The sequence below is a fragment of the Stenella coeruleoalba genome (genome assembly GCF_951394435.1).
Source record: "Stenella coeruleoalba genome assembly, chromosome: 4".
NCBI classification, from domain to species: domain Eukaryota; kingdom Metazoa; phylum Chordata; class Mammalia; order Artiodactyla; family Delphinidae; genus Stenella; species Stenella coeruleoalba.
Window position 1 is genome coordinate 12,450,617 of NC_137149.1, and position 17,458 is coordinate 12,468,074.

Below are 17,458 nucleotides of genomic sequence, written 5' to 3' on the forward strand. Positions count from 1 at the left end.
GATGGTGCTATATAATCACAAGACATAGTGGACATCATGAGGTCTATAAAATTCTTGTCTTTTGCTTGTATTTTACCTAAGACCAAAGAAGTCATTCTACTACAGAAGATGCTCAGTTCTGGGTCACCTAATACATATAAACTAATAACCACAATATAATGTGAATACTTTAAAATCTCTGTATTTTCAACATACCATATGAGAGTGAGAAGAAAGGTCTTTCTGGTAAAATCAGAAGACAATTTCAAGAAGAAATCGCATTTCAGTTGGTTCTTGTAAATCTGAAGCAGAAAGAAACCAGAAGAGCATGCTAGATAGAACAGTGTGAATAAAGCATGGATGTTTAATTGAGCACGTTGAGTTGGGAGAATTGAATGTTCAGACATGGGGCTGATAGGTAAGTTAAATTCATATCACTGAGGTTTGTGAGTGCCATGGTATCAAGGTTGAATCTTTTACTCAACAAAAGGGATCAGTCCCCTTTCCCCCACACTCCCTAGGAAGACATTCTGTGAATCAACCATAACAAATAATGAAATACTTGAGGCAGGACAGGGGGTCCTTAGAAAATGGTTGGAATTATTTAGGAAATAGCAGTGGGAACAGAGAAGAGGAAAAGGATTATTATTTACAAGTTAGAATTGATGGTATCTCTTTAAATACAGAAGCTATTATTTGCTTACAGTTTCCAGTGCCTAAATTAACCTGGCTGATTTTCAAAGCACTCCAGAAATAAGAGAATATATTCTATCAAGCATGAAGAGATTATCACTAAATATATTAAAACTAAAACTGTAAATATCAGCTTTTGAAGTTACCCAGTAAGATAATGTAGTCTATTATAGTCCGTACATGCCAAGATTGAAAGCAAAATCTTAAGTACGTAAATTTCTAATAAGCCACTTTTTAAGATAAGGCTAGTATGTAAAGTACCTGTAGGATTGATTCCCCAATGTGGATTCAAGACTGGTTTCAACTGGCTACATCAGTTTTACCTGGAGAGCATTTTAAAATACAGACTCTGGAGGTTCATTCCCTGAGCTGCTGCCACCAGGGAATCTGTACTCTTACTTTGTGGTGTAACATGTTTGATTTTTAACTATGAAGAATTAATATCAAATCTGTTTCTTACAAAGATAATTCTGATATCCAACCTATAACTGCCTCTCCACCAATCCAGGTACACATGAACAGGAATCTGCATCTCTGTCAACCACTTTTAAAGGATCATCAACCTGAGATACAAAATTGTTGAAGGGTGGAAATAAATATAAAATCTAATAAACAATTTACCTTGAGAACCATCAATCACTATTTCTCCCAAATGAGAACCCCATTTTAAAGATTTTTTTTCTGAGAGAAGACTAAATTACAGCATAAATTATAACTTTTCAATATCTAATGAGCCTCATGAGAAGGTACCATTTTAAGATACTTAAGTTGACTAAGGTCATAAAAAACAGTCAGGATATTTATTTGGTAAGTAAAAGGAAACTGAAGATGATTTTTATTTTTAAACACGGAAGGACTTTTTAAAATAAATTTATTTATTTATTTATTTTTGGCTGCATTGGGTCTTCGTTGCTGCACGCAGGCTTTCTCTTTCAGCGAGTGGGGGCTACTCTTCATTGTGGTGCACGGGCTTCTCACTGTGGTGGTTTCTCTTGTTGCAGGGCACGGGCTCTAGGCATGCAGGCTTCAGTAGTTGTGGCATGCAAAGTCAGTAGTTGTGGCTCGCGGGCTCAGCAGTTGTGGCGCATGGGCTTAGCTGCTCCACGGCATGTGGGATCTTCCCAGACCAAGGCTCGAACCTGTGTCCCCTGCATGGGCAGGCAGATTCTTAACAACTGCGCCACCAGGGAAGCCCATGAAGATGATTTTTAATAATCATGGAGATCTCAATCTCAGATATCTAAAAACCTCAGAGGTTTTCATAAACCTTTTGTCTTCCTTATGTTTTATGTCCCTGTTACAGATATTAAAAGGCCATGTAGTTTCACTTCATTTTTTGTATTTCAGTCTCTCTGATTCTATATCACTACTTTATCCTGTTTATCCATTTTAAAACAAATGCTCAATTTACCTTAACCTATGGGGCTTTGGCTTATGAACAATTTTGGATTAATTTTTAGAAGTGAAAATAATTTTAATTTGGAAGAATGTTTATATACGTGTATATATATATATATGCATTATTGTGAAAATAATCCATGTACTTATTTTTTAATTACATATATTTTAAGGTGATTTTAGCTTCCCTAGAAATACTCTTTTTAAATTGAAGTGACTTAATGTTAAGCAGTGTGTTGTGGTCAGCAGTTAGCAGCTTAAAAACAGAGGCTGAAAAGGAGTGAAAGAGCTGCCTCAATCATGTGCTTTATTCTTTCAAAGAATCTCCCATTATAGTATAAATCCTTCAAGACAAAAACAAAAAACAAAACCTGAGCCCTTTCTTATTTTCGTGCTTGCTATCTGAAATCTAGTTGAAATTTTAAAACGTAGAGCTTTCTACTAGTGTCAGAAAGATGACATAGATTAGGTCAATAATATTAAAATTTAAAACTTCCATTTTGGATTTGGAAGATCTCCCTTACACTTCTTATGTGAATTAGCATTTATGATTATTAGTTATTTCTATTTTTATTATTTTATGGTTAAATGTCCTATCAGAAACCCTCATGTATATTTTTTCTGAGACCCACAATTACAACTCTCATCTTTTACAAATTTCTCTGCATATATCATAAGTATGATAATGTAAAACTATGATAATGACAGTATTTAAACAAAAATGGATATGATGAGGAATCTGAGTGCAATCAGAATACCAATTATGGCACACTCTCATATAAACTTAATTAGACAGGGAAGAAGAATATTTTTAGACATTTCTTTCACCAAGAAGATATGACATCTAGGCAGAAGGAAAAGGACAACTTTATTTTAATAAGTGTTTAAAGATTTCATAATGACTATAAGGAGGGAATAGAGGTTACATTGATAGAGTTTGTTGTTCTTATAGCAATTCGGTATGGCTTTCTAAAGAGATAAATTCATATAATTCTATAGTTAATGATGATTTATTTTATAAATGTTTAAAATGTTTTCATTTTAACTTAAACAAAAGAAACATGTTCATTCCATTTAGTCATATAACCTACCACCCCATTCATATAAGTAGATTTAAATAATGTTATTTCAGTGCAGTAAGTAGTGCTCAACCTGAAATCAGACTTAATTGCAGGACAGGATGTATTTTTAGATTAGTTTAGGAAAATAATTGCAATATTTTGGTAGTACTAACAAGCATGATGAAAACAACTTGTACCATTTCACTGAAATTTACCACAGGACTTCCCTGGTGGCCCAGTGGTTAAGAATACCCCTGCCAATGCAGGGGACATGGATTCGATCCCTGGTCCAGGAAGATCCCACATGCCATGGAGCAACTAAGTCCGTGTGCCACAACTACCGAAGCCCGCGAGCCTAGAGCCCGTGCTCCGCAACAAGAGATGCCTCCACGACGAGAAGCCTGCACACTGCAACAAAGGGTAGCCCCCGCTCACTGCAGCTAGAGAAAGCCCGTGCCCAGAAACAAAGACTCAATTAAGCCAAGAAAAAAAAAATCAAAACAGGTGCTAAAAGGTCATAAATTTCTAAAATAAAAAGAAATCTACTATAAAACTTCCTAATAATATGCTGACTTCTAGCTTTAACACTGGTTGATTTTCATTATAGTATATATTTTCCTGTCCACTTCACTGTTCATTAAGATTGCAAATTCAAAAATATCTCTTTGCTTTCATCTAATACTATAACCTAGGTGGTATGAACAGTTGGCCCAATATACAAATCAAATCAATCCTTGACCCATGTTTTCAGAACTGAAGAGTACAAATAAATAGAAACTTTTCAATAGATTTTAAAAAGAAGAACAAATTTCTGTTACCGAATTTCTGTTGGTGGTATTACTCCTGTGGTCTCAAAAGCTAAACACAAAAGATGCTAAGTGTCCACATTCTAAATTAACACAATTCATAGCAGCTTCCTACAGGGTTTAATTGACATTTCCCATCCCCTATATCAACATTATCCAATAGAAATATAATGCAAGCCATACACATAATTTAAAATTTTCTCATTCACATTAATAAAGTTATAAAAAGAAAAAAATTCTTAGTATAAAGTATGGCTTATGAGAAAAATGTACTTTTCTCATAAAACTAATAAAATAAAAAAAGAAACAGGTGAAATTCATTTTAATAACATAGTATTTAAACAATATATTCAAAATATTTTCAACATGTGATACATTTTGAAACAGAGAAAATGTGTATCATTGATTTTTACCCTGTCTTTGAAATCTTATGTGTGTTTTACATTTCCAGTATATATCAATTAAGAGCTGTCATATTTCAAGTACTCAATACACACATATAGCTACTGGCTAGCATAATAGACAGTGCAGGCTTAGGAAAAACAGGTCCCTCTTTTAGGAGAGTAAGTTCATTAAAAGAGGCTATCAAAGACCTAGAGAAAGGAACTCTAATTCATAAACGTTGGGGATGCCAGTGTCCTTGTAATCTTACCCTGGACCCATAAGAAATGGACACAGGTTTTTCTTCCCTGAATAGCTATCTGAGGAATATCCAGTCTCCCTCTACTACCCAACAGGGGAAAAAAATAAATGAAGAGAGGTGGTACAAGGGAAGACTGTCAAGAAATGAATGGGCTAGGCCCCTCTCCCATGAAATCCTTGTTCCCACAGATGCCCACAAGCCTGAGATTTGACCTCAGAGGGCATATGGTATTGAGAGCGCTAGAGTTGTGAAAGAAAGACTCACATATCAAAAGAATGTGTGATGATGATTCCAACAGCTGGAAATCAACCAGAAAATCTGGCCAAACCTTCCAAGAAACTGTAGAGGCATAAAGTAAGCTTCCAAGACCCTCACTGATGGGCTAGCTGAAGCCACCACCTGATACCAGCATCCCACAGACAGCCAAATAAGGAGAAGCCGAAAACTTTTCCTAAGCAAACAAAAGAAGGTCTGACTTTTTCCTCTTCCTCTTCCACCCCACATTGGAGGAGCCAGTGCAGGGAAGATTTAGAATGAAGCACAGTCCACAAACAAATCCTTACCTCCCCCAGCAAGTCACTAGAGCCAAGGCTCTAACTTATACTGGGAGAATGAAAGAACTTTGAATCAGGTTTGAGTCTTGGGATAAGACTGCTTGTAAACCAAAATTACATCATTTCAGAAACTGGCTAATGTCACTAAAAGATGTGATACCCCTGGAGAAAAGATTGGCAGAGAAAAATTGAGATCATGACTGGGGAAAAAAGGTAAAGTTATAAAACTATTTCATGTTTATATACCAATGAGTTGTGACTTCTCAATAAACTAGCTATATATATGCTATCCCAAAATACTGTGGATACAAAATACAAAATACAAAATTGTGGATGAAATGTTTAAAACACAGCATGGTGTTAAAAGGTGAAAAAGAGACATGGAGTTTGGAGAAAGGTATTAGGAGATAACCTTAGTTATCTGAGTTGTAAAGATGGATTGTGTAGGGCCTCAAATACCAGGAAGAAAGAACAAGTACTTTTCTTTAAAACAAGGTATGGCCAAAGTTTTTGATCCAAAAAGTGACATCGGGCTTCCCCGGTGGTGCAGTGGTTGAGAGTCCGCCTGCCGATGCAGGGGACACGGGTTCGTGCCCCGGTCCGGGAAGATCCCACATGCCGCGGAGCGGCTGGGCCCGTGAGCCATGGCCGCTGAGCCTGCGCGTCTGGAGCCTGTGCTCCACAACGGGAGAAGCCACAACAGTGAGAGGCCCGCATACCGCAAAAAAAAAACCCCAAAAACCAAAAAAAAAAAAAAAAAAAAGTGACATCATTGGTCCTTTAAAAAATTAAAATTTTGGGCTTCCCTGGTGGTGCAATGGTTGAAAGTCCGCCTGCCGATCCAGGGTACATGGGTTCGTGCCCTGGTCCGGGAAGATCCCACATGCCGCGGAGCGGCTGGGCCCGTGAGCCATGGCTGCTGAGCCTGCACGTCTGGAGCCTGCGCGTCTGGAGCCTGTACTCCCCAACAGGAGAGGCCACAACAGTGAGAGGCCCGCATACCGCAAAAAACAAACAAACAAACAAAAAAGAAGAGTGGTCTCAGCGGAGAAAACCATGTCACTGAGGCCAAAGGAGGAAGGAATGGAAAGCGGTCAACAGCCTCACAGGGTGCAAAGATGTAAGAGGATAAGAATCACTAAGAAGTCATTAGTTTTGTCCAACAGGAAGTTATTTGTGGCCTTAGTGAAACAGATTCAATGATATGACAACAATTCTGGGAGGATCTGACGAGACAAAGGGAATGTGAACTTGAAGATAATATTAAAATGTTTTAAAAAGACAAAAAAAAAGAAAAAGAAAATGGAAGAGATTAGGAAGTGATTGGGACAGAAGCGGAAGCAGTGGTGGTAGAATAACCCAGAGCTGTAACAGTCCTGAGCTAGATTCAAGGGAGAACTTCTGAAACTCTTAGGAAATTGATCAAGGCACTAATAGAGGCTATGAATTCTAGAATAAAGATTGTCTGCAATCCAGGCTAGCTATATATAATCTTGTCTAGAAACTGGACTGCACAAAGTAGTCCAGTTTCTAAAGGAGTGGTAATTCCATCACATAGCAAGCTTTATTACTACAAAAATGCTATATTAAAAAAAAAAGTCAAAAAAAAAGTCAGATTGTATTGTAATCTGTACCTATCAGAAGTCCTGAGAACAATTTAAATATATTCCAAAATAACTAAATATATGAAACATGTGTTTAAATTAAGTATATTTCAATTAATTAACTTCTCTTTTATTCTCCCCAGAGAGTAAAATTATTACTCACTACATGTCAGTCTCTATAACCAAAGTACAAAAATATGATGCCAAAATTTAAACAAAATCACTTTTTCCTTTGCATTAGAAGAACTTGAGAGGAAGAAGTGAACCATGAATTATTTAACCCTTTATATTTTACTTCATTTAAAACATGCCAGTGTTCATATTCACTTCAAAGGAGCATAGATTTTAACTTTCATTTCCAAAGGTAATATTTTGACCAATATCTAAATTTTAAAATTTTAGAGATGTTTATATTCTTTATAATTTCTATATAAGAGAGCATACTTTTCAGAAGAGTGATGTGAATATAAGTAAAATCCTGTCACATTTTTAAATGTTTTTTACTTCTGAAAAGCTAACAGAACAACATGGAAGGTTTTTTCTAGTTAGTATATACCTATGTTTATAATGTCCATGACTATCCTTCTAAAATCTTCCTAAGGCAGAAGAGAAATGGAAACAATATATTCAAAGAAAGCAACTCCATCAGATTTGAACTAATTTTTTATAGTCTTTTCCTTCTTACCCTATTTATTGTTATGATTTCATAGGCACCTGTCCTAATGATTCTTTGTAAAGAGATATTATAATGTAGGACTGCTCAAGATGAGAAGAAAAAATAATAAGAGCAACTCCAGCTCACCAGTAAATGGGATACTAAAAGCTAAAAGATAACAGTGCACAGAAATGGGTAATTGCCATCTGTCTCCTAAAAACACAGAAGACTACGCAATGCCAACCAATATGTTCTGTCAAAGAAGTGACTTAAAATATGTTCTGCTAACACTAAAATGGCAATAAGCAATTTGAAGGGAAATGTATACTTGACCAAATTGTCCCCCACAGCTCATAAACACCTCTGTTTGTGCCCTTGGAGTTTATCAGGGCTGTGGGAGACATTTATTGACTTCTACTAGATCTCCTATTGCCAAAACACACCAAGGTTAACACAGTTACTCAACACCTTTGATGCAGCCAGGAAAATGTTCGACTGAAAAATATGTGCAATTTAACAAAGCAAGCAGCAACTGCCTGCAGGAAGTTCTACAACCACAATCATTCAAAATGTCACAGTTAACCCAGTGCCGTGACAGCTCCACTCTGTGAGCACCCCTCAAGACTGTCTGCTCAGAAGAGACAGGACAGCTTATAAACAGAGGTTTATTTTCACTTCTGAGTTATCCCTCGAACTTGGATCAAATATTGTGTTTAGAAAGTCTTGAAATAAAACAAATTACTTTGTATCAGATATCTAAATAATTTGAAATTTTTTCTAATGCTCTAAAATAATTCACATAGTGTTCTCTGACCTAAAAGGAACATATGTGACCCCAATTCAAAACATGAATCAAAATACACACTAGAAATCCTGCTAACGAAGAATTTTCTTGCAATATCTGGTCTCTCCCAATCCTAGCCAGCCACTCAGTAGTGGTAACATAAACACACCACTTCCCCATTGCTAATTAAGAAGTCACAAAAATGTATGGTAAATTAATAACTTATAAGAGACCACAGTTCAGAAAGGAGAACAAAAAGAAACTCAGAAGCTAAGAATTTGAAACCTTTGTTGCCATTGACTTAATAAATGATCTTGGGTAAATCAACCTAAATTGAACTTCCAGGCAATACCTATGACTGAAGATGATGTTGTCCCAGTATTTTCACAACACTGTTAAATGTGCTATTCTTGTTGCTACAGGCAAACCATTAATGAACAGTTCAGCTTGCCAGTAATTAAGTTGATTTAAATACTGAATGACCCCATGCCAGCCATCAAGAAGAGGTGTTTTTCCTCTACTCATGCTTATTTGCTTCCATTCTATAAGCAAGATAACTTGCTACTCAGATCACTTTCATTTTGGTTCGACTGTCTGCATTTTGCTGAATAAATTTTAGTCTTTTTTTTTAAGGTATAAATTTTGGGGGATACTACAAGAGAACTAGTAAAATTGATATGCATTATAATCACTTATCCTTCCTCCCTTACTCCCCGTTAAAGCTCGACTTTACACAGAAGACCAATTTCTAAAATAAATATTATCATTGTATAACACATAACCTAATCTACTACACGATAATTCCAGCAAACATTGATATAGATCCCTTTACCAGTTTTAGATGAAAGATGGTTGTGCTAAGCCATTTTCTCTATTTACAGATGCACTAAATATAAAAAATACTTAAGTTCATTCCTAATGGGGTATTTGAAAACTCTTAGGTCATGCACTAGGGTATCTCTTTAATAAATTAGGTCAGGTTTAAATCAAGCAAAAAATAACATTTTCTGTTATAATATAAAAAGTTAGCAGGCATAAGGAAGTATTAATTACTGGACTCATGTATATAAAGTGGCGTGAGCAAATTTACAATTTATTTTTATATAGTATAATATACCAGTGACAAATGTTAAAGAAATACCTCATTTTATTGACTTTAGCAGACTTTCTATTATTAAACATATGAAATACATAGTATGAAATCAAAAACACCAAAACCATGGTATTTTTTCATGTTTTCATCTGTCCAACCATCTATATTTAATCTTTTAAATTTTCTTATAATACTAAAAGGAGTATTATTTCAATTGAACTAAAATACACTGTGATATATAATATACTAGAACATATTTTTAGAAAGAAAAATTTCTTAGATTTTTTTTTAAACAGGCAATGTACTTCCTACACAAGAATACATTCTGAATTTGTGTCTATGAACTGTTTAAGTCTGCCATGTGGCATTTCTATGTAATATATAAATGAATTCCATATTAGGATTGTAAAATTAAGTAGGACCCAGAAGTTCTCATCTCCATTGCCTAATAGGATGAATATACATTTAATATGAATGTATTAATAAATTAAATATTATACATTTAATATACATTAATATTAAACAAATAAATAATTTCATAAATATTAGGAGAAACAAAAGCCAAAACTAAACATCCAGATGTGTCTAGAAGTAGGTGACATGGCACGGCTTTTTAACTCTCTTTCACCATAGCTAGTGACAAGAAACGAATATGTGTCTCAGTAATACTCTAAGAATTTGTATTCACCTACCAATTTGAGGGCAAGCAGATTAAGGCAGCGATTAAACAGCCCAGGAAAAGATCAGAGAAAACTCTTAAACCCCAAACATCAAGGCAAGACCACCTCAAAGACATAGGTCAGTGAAAACAGCCACCAAGATTCAGCATCTTCCATGCCACCGTACTAAAAACTGAAAAGTTGTTGAAGCCATAAGAGAGGAATATCTCCATTTGACAGACTCATGAGTGAGAAAAATAAATGTCATTTTTTGGTTTTGTTTTGTTTTTTTTTTTCGGTACGCGGGCCTCTCACTGTTGTGGCCTCTCCCATTGTGGAGCACAGGCTCCGGACGCGCAGGCTCAGCGGCCATGGCTCACGGGCCCAGCCGCTCCGCAGCATGTGGGATCTTCCCGGACCGGGGCACGAACCCGTGTCCCCTGCATCGGCAGGCGGACTCTCAACCACTGCACCACTAGAGAAGCCCAATAAATGTCTTTTTTGTCCCTGAGATCATGGGGATGTTTGTTATTCAGCACTATTGCCACATAACTTGACTAATACATCTTCTCACTTTATTTGGAAATAGTTTGTTTAGGGATACTCCTGAGCTTAGCTGAGTCTTGGATTGGTTCAAGGATGGGACTGGATTTAATTTTGCCCCACATATATCTTTATTCTGGTACTCGCAGCTACCCAGAATATATTCCCCTCATGGCAGAAGGTGGAAGTCCAGGACAAGTCATAAGGCAAGCACATTCAAAGCATCTGTTCATGACATATTTGCTCACATTTCATTAGCCACAAAATGTAAAGTCCAATATCAATGTCAGATGGTGAAGTCCAAAACCAATATGGCAGGAAATTATTTTCCTCTCATGGTGCCAGAGAGAGAGTAAAAATTAGCTGAAGGATAAATGTATTTATGTCAGAAGGACATCAACTACCAGAAAGAATTAGCCTGCACAAACAACAGGATCTGGATGGAGTACTTAAATTCATCATGAGCAAGATAAAAAGAAATGGTGTAAAAACTATACACATACACTAAAGAAAAAATAATTTCAGTAGAACACATAGCACAGAGAACACTGGCTGATTTCCTACCAATGTTTTACACTATAAAAAACCTTAATAAAGAAATTTAATTAAGTTTTTTAAGGTAAGGGGAAATATGATAGCTCAAAGGTGAGATGTTATAACAACAAAATATAAAGTAAGAGAGTATGAGCTAAAGCTAAGAAGATAGAGAACTAAAACACAACTCTGATACAATAAGCAAACTCTAAATAACAGAAATCAGGAAAGACCTGGCTAAAATCAAATAAAACTAATGTTGTATAAAAGGCTTCAGGTAATCAAATTAATACAGACATAGAGGCAACAAGATTAAAACAACTAGAGTAGTGATGATGGATAAGAAGGATAAGTAAGAAAGAAACATCATAAAGGTAATTTGTGGTTCTTAAGTAGAGACTCCTAAGAAACAAACAAGAAATAAAAAGAAAAATTAGAAAATCAGTCATAGAAAATCATTCATACAGGAAAATTAGAAAATCATTCATAGAAAATCATTCATACAGGAAAACGATTCTGAAGTATAGAAAGACTTAAATCTGCAACTGAAAGAAATATGCTTTATTTGGAAAATTTGATTTAGAGTGGCTGAGATAGAAATAAATCATAGTTAAATAACAGAAATTCAAGAAAAAGAACTATTCCTCTATTCAATTAAAAAAAGGGTCACCTATAAAGGGGGAAAATGAGGTCAGCCTCAGACTTCCTTAGTGCTAGTAAATTGAAGTCGTGTTTATGAAAAGAGAAAAGAGAGTGTTATCAAAATATGTCCAGTTAATGTGTGTCACTTAATTATAAAAATGGGGGACATATATTCTCTACAATGGCAGACAGAGAATATAATACTCATGAGCCCTCCTTGATAAAAATAGTTCTCAACACAGAAATGTAGCAGACCACAAGATGACTCAAATAAAGAAGTCAGGGATGGAGAAGCTACAGGAAGGGAGATGGTGGTGAGCAGTAAATCCGTTCACATGTAGAACTAAGACCAAAAAAAAAAAAAAAGGAATTATGATGCAGAAAATAATGTAAATATTATGAACATTTTCAAACTCAAAAATACAAGGAAAGGAAAAGAAAGTGAACAATGCTAACTGTCTCCTCCTTCATAGTATTACTCTCTTAAGACTGGAGCATTAAATTAGAATAAAACATGTTGATTCTAAACTCTAAACTACATTCATAAATTTTTATTTTAATGGTATTTTTTAATAACCAATAATCCTAGTGGTAAAACTTTTATTCTGAAATTTAGCTTCCCTTCAAGTTCTTCGATTTGTCTTTTCCTCACTCATGAAGTGATTGAAACAACTGTCTGTCTTCTGAAGTCCTTGAAAAGGAGAGTGGATAGACTGGGCACAAAAAAAATCTCAAATTATTGCAGGACTCATAACTCTAGTTTTAAGTAGAATGATAAAGGTAAAGAAAGCACTGAACAATTACCTTTTTATCATGTTAAGAATTACATTTATCTTTTCTTCAGATAAATTGAAATAAAAAATAAGATTTAATACATATCAACTTTTATACCATGAATATCATGGTGCCATTGTTACAAAATCATTTGTCTGCCCACACAACTTCCTTATTCTACAATACTCTAAGCTCTACTCTCATGTCAGCTTTGTCCTCAGACTGGCTTCATTCATAGTCAAAAGACTGCCACCAGTGGCAACCAGAGCTTAATCAGGACTTCCAGATATGATCATGCTCATTGTACACTGTGTAACTGTAGGGCACACTGTTCTCAATGTGGCCTTTTTATGCAGGTTACATGATGGTTGTGGTCCTAGACAGGGAAAATAAATTTGCTTCTCATACCTAAGGAATAAAAGGGCTGATGTTCATGCTTAATCAGGCCATTCTTGAATGAAGCCCACTAGCCAGGAGAGCACCTTGAAACCTTTGGCTTAGAACAGGGTCACACACCCATCACTGAACTGATCACTGTGTCAAGAGACAGAGATTAACAATCAGGGTTGAGTTAATTTCACCCAAATCACACAACTCTACACACTGGGGCTAAAGAGTGGGCTTCACATTGGAAAAGGAATAAAACGGATGTTTGCAAGACAATCACACTGTCCACTAAAGAGAAGTTTCTATTCAGGCTTAATATGAAGTAACTGAGATACCTGTAGAAAATGAATTATTCCATCAGTTGCTTCCTTTCTAAATTGAAGTTATACTTTGTGACCCAAATATCTGTAAATCAAATGTACTAGCTATCCAATAGAGTGTATTTCCTGAGATTTATAGGTGCCTATTAGAAACAAATAAATGTTCACATACAATCTAAGAATCAACTAACACAATAATTTGTCGCTAAACGCATCTTGAACACAGGAGCTCTAAAAGTATTGATTCATTGTAAATAATGCCTCAAGAGGGCTGTTTTTTTTTTTTTTTTTTTTGGCGGTACGCGGGCCTCTCACTGTTGTGGCCTCTCCCGTTGCAGAGCACAGGCTCTGGATGCGCAGGATCAGCGGCCATGGCTCACGGGCCCAGCCACTCCGTGGCATGTGGGATCTTCCTGGACCGGGGCACGAACCCGTGTCCCCTGCATCGACAGGCAGACTCTCAACCACTGCGCCACCAGGGAAGCCCACGAGGGCTGTTTTTAAAGCTGAGTTTTAAAGCATAGTTCACAGGTATAGTCTTACCTGCAGTGCAAGTATTTTTATGCACAGGATATTTTTCTAGCATTAATACAAATACAAGAATGGCAACCCCATGAATAAAGTCTGGCTGAAAAACAATAGCTGTCTATCTGTTGGTCGGCTGTGAAAAACAAATAGAAACCAACACACTCTAGATCTAAAAATAAGGGTATCAACATGACAACTTTTTAAGAAGTAGCACATGCACACCCTCAGCAGGATGGAAGGCAAGGCTTCTAAATGACAGTGATAAATGCTGGAAACATGGCAGAGCAAATGGCAAGTGCACCATTCCTTTGAGAAAATGAAGTCAGAAAAAGACCCATTAGATAACTCTATCATTCTTCTACTAGACACAAAGTGATTGAAACTACTGTATCTCTTATGGAGTCTTTGAAAAGGAGAGTGGATAGACTGGATGCAAGATATACCAAATTATTACAGGACTCATAACTTCAGTTTTAAATAGAGTTATAAAGGTAAAGAAAGCACTGAACAATTAAAAGAACTAATAAAAAGGCATTTTTATCATATGTTAAGAATTACATTTAAAATTTTCTGACAAAATCTGTACTAGAATTTGACAGATGACTCATTTTACAAGTACAGAAATCCTTTACCTAGCTAAACTTAAAAATGGATACAGCCACCAAATTAAACAGCCTGGAAAGAAGATTTTATACTATGAATGATATGCTGAACATATTTCAGGACAGATGGTCAGCATTTCTGGGAACTTATGAACTCCTCCTGATGTAATGATGAGGGACATCATCATTTATAGCAGAGTTACTATCACCTACTGAGGCCTAACAACTCCCAAAAAGGATAAGTCAATAAGCATCCTTTCCCACTGTAGTTTTTGCTTCAACCCCAGAAAGACGCCATTCAAACGTAATTATTTCTTTCTGATTTGAAATTTAGGGTAATGGTTAAACCTTCTTTGGCATAATGGTCATATTTAATTCATTTCTAAGTCTTGATTTGTTTTTTATTATCATTTGCAGGGAAAGAGAAAAGCCAAAACCTATTCAAAGCAAGGATTTAAATTACTTTTTATAGTTCTGATTGTTAACCTAGATTTATAAGCCTTCAGAGCATCTTCTAAATGTTAACAGGAGTCCTACAGAAACACTTTACAATTTAAACAGACTGAAAACCAGGTATCCTCTTACAGTTGGTTAATACTTATAATGCATTTTTCCATAGAAACAGTGTAATAAGAGTGTGCTCTGTAATGTATTAAAAGGCAATAGCATTTTGGTGGGGCTAATGGAAGACTGTGGGAAGGCTCATGCCAAGAAGTACTTCCCAGAACTTCTGCTGCCAGTGTTCTTGTCCTCACAGTGAGACACAGCCACCTCCAACCTCTGCAGGAGACCCTCCAACACTAGCAGTACATTGAGTAGAAGCAAGAAGAACTACAACTCTATAGCCTGTGGAAGAAAAACCACACACACAAAAAGATAGAAAAGACGAAAAGCAGAGGGCTATGTATCAGATGAAGGAACAAGATAAAACCCCAGTAAAACAACTAAATGAAGTGGAGGTAGGCAACCTTCCAGAAAAAGAATTCAGAAAAATGATAGTGAAGATGATCCAAGACCTCGGAAAAAGAATGGAGGCAAAGATCGAGAAGGTGCAAGAAATGTTTAACAAAGATCTAGAAGAATTAAAGAACAAACAAACAGAGATGAACAATACAATAATTGAAATGAAAAATACACTAGAAGGAATCAGTAGCAGAATGACTAAGGCAGACGAATGGATAAGTGACTTGGAAGACAGAATGGTGGAATTCACTGCTATGGAACAGAATAAAAAAAAAGAATGAAAAGAAATGAAGACAGCCTAAGAGCCCTCTGGGACAACATTTAACTCAACAACATTCACATTACAGGCGTCCCAGAAGGAGAAGAGAGAAAGGAAGGATCTGAGAAAATATATGAAGAGATTATAGCTGAAAACTACCCTAACGTGGGAAAGGAAATAGCCACACAAGTCCAGGAAGCTCAGAGAGTCCCATACAGGATAAACCCGAGGAGGAACACGCTGAGACACATAGTAATCAAATTGGCAAAAATTAAAGACAAAGAAAAATTAATGAAAGCAGCAAGACAAAAACAACAAATAACATACAAGGGAACTCCCATAAGGTTAACAGCTGATTGTTCAGCAGAAACTCTACAAGCCAGAAGGGAGTGGCGTGATATACTTAAAGTGATGAAAGGGAAGAACCTAAACCAAGATTACTCTAGCTGGCAAGGATCCCATTCAGATTCGATGGAGAAATCAAAAGAATTACAGACAAGCAAAAGCTAAGAGAACTCAGCACCACCAAACCAGCTCTACAACAAATGCTAAAGGAACATCTCTAAGTGGGAAACACAAGAGAAGAAAAGGACCTACAAAAACAAACCCAAAACAATTAAGGAAATGGTAATAGGAACTTACATATCGATAATTACCTTAAACGTGAATGGATTAAAGGCTCCAAACAAAAGACACAGGCTTGCTGAATGGATACAAAAACAAGACCCATCTATATGCTGTGGACAAGAGACCCACTTCAGACCTAGGGACACATACAGACTGAATGTGAGGGGATGGAAAAAGATATGCCATGCAAATGGAAATCAAAAGAAACCTGGAGTAGCCATACTCATATCAGATAAAATAGACTTTAAAATAAAGAACGTTATAAGAGACAAAGAAGGACACTACATAATGATAAAGTGATCAATCCAAGAGGAAAATGTAACAATTATAAATATATATACACCCAACATAGGAGCACCTCAACACATAAGGCAACTGCTAACAGCTCTAAAAGAGGAATTCGACAGTAACACAATAATAGTGGGGGAACTTAACCTCACTTACACCAATGGACAGATCATCCAAACAGAAAATTAATAAGGAAACACAAGCTTTAAATGACACAATAGACCAGATAGATTTAATTAATATTTATAGGACATTCCATCCGATAACAGCAGATTATGCTTTCTTCTCAAATGCACATGGAACATTCTCCAGGATAGATCACATCTTGGGTCACAAATCAAGCCTCAGTAAATTTAAGAAAACTGAAATCATATCAAGCGTCGTTTCTGACCACACGCTATGAGAGCAGAAATCAATTACAAGGAAAAAAAGTAAAAAACACAAACACATGGAGGCTAAACAATACATTACTAAATAACCAAGAGATCACTGAAGAAATCAAAGAGGAAATCAAAAAATACTTAGAGACAAATGACAATGAAAACACGACGATCCAAAACCTATGGGATGTAGCAAAAGTAGTTCTAAGAGGGAAGTTTATAGCAATAAAAGCCTACCTCAAGAAACAAGAAAAATCTCAAATAAACAATCTAACCTTACACCTAAAGGAACTAGAGAAAGAAGAACAAACAAAACCCAAAGTTAGCAGAAGGAAAGAAATAATAAAGATCAGAGCAGAAATAAATGAAATAGAAACAAAGAAAACAATAGCAAAGATCAATAAAACTAAAAGCTGGTTCTTTGAGAACATACACAAATTTGATAAACCATTAGCCAGACTCATCAAGAAAAAGAGGGAGAGGACTCAAATCAATAAAATTGGAAATGAAAAAGAAGTTACAAGGGACACCGCAGAAATACAAAGCATCCAAAGAGAATACTACAAGCAACTCTATGCCAATAAAATGGACAACCTGGAAGAAATGGACAAATTCTTAGAAAGGTATAACCTTCCAAGACTGAGCCAGGAAGAAATAGAAAATATGAACAGACCAATCACAA

At 35.9% G+C, this 17,458-nt stretch overlaps 1 protein-coding gene across 1 annotated transcript in view; it reads right to left on the reverse strand.

Annotated features, from left to right (window-relative positions):
- Positions 1-208: 208 nt before the first annotated feature.
- LOC307185291 (UPF0462 protein C4orf33) overlaps positions 209-17,458 on the reverse strand; it is a 545,785-nt gene continuing 528,535 nt past the window's right edge. Inside the window, exon 14 of the transcript XR_013827938.1 lies at positions 209-281. The gene's annotated coding sequence lies outside the window, so the exon portion shown is untranslated. The remainder of the gene's footprint in view (positions 282-17,458) is intronic.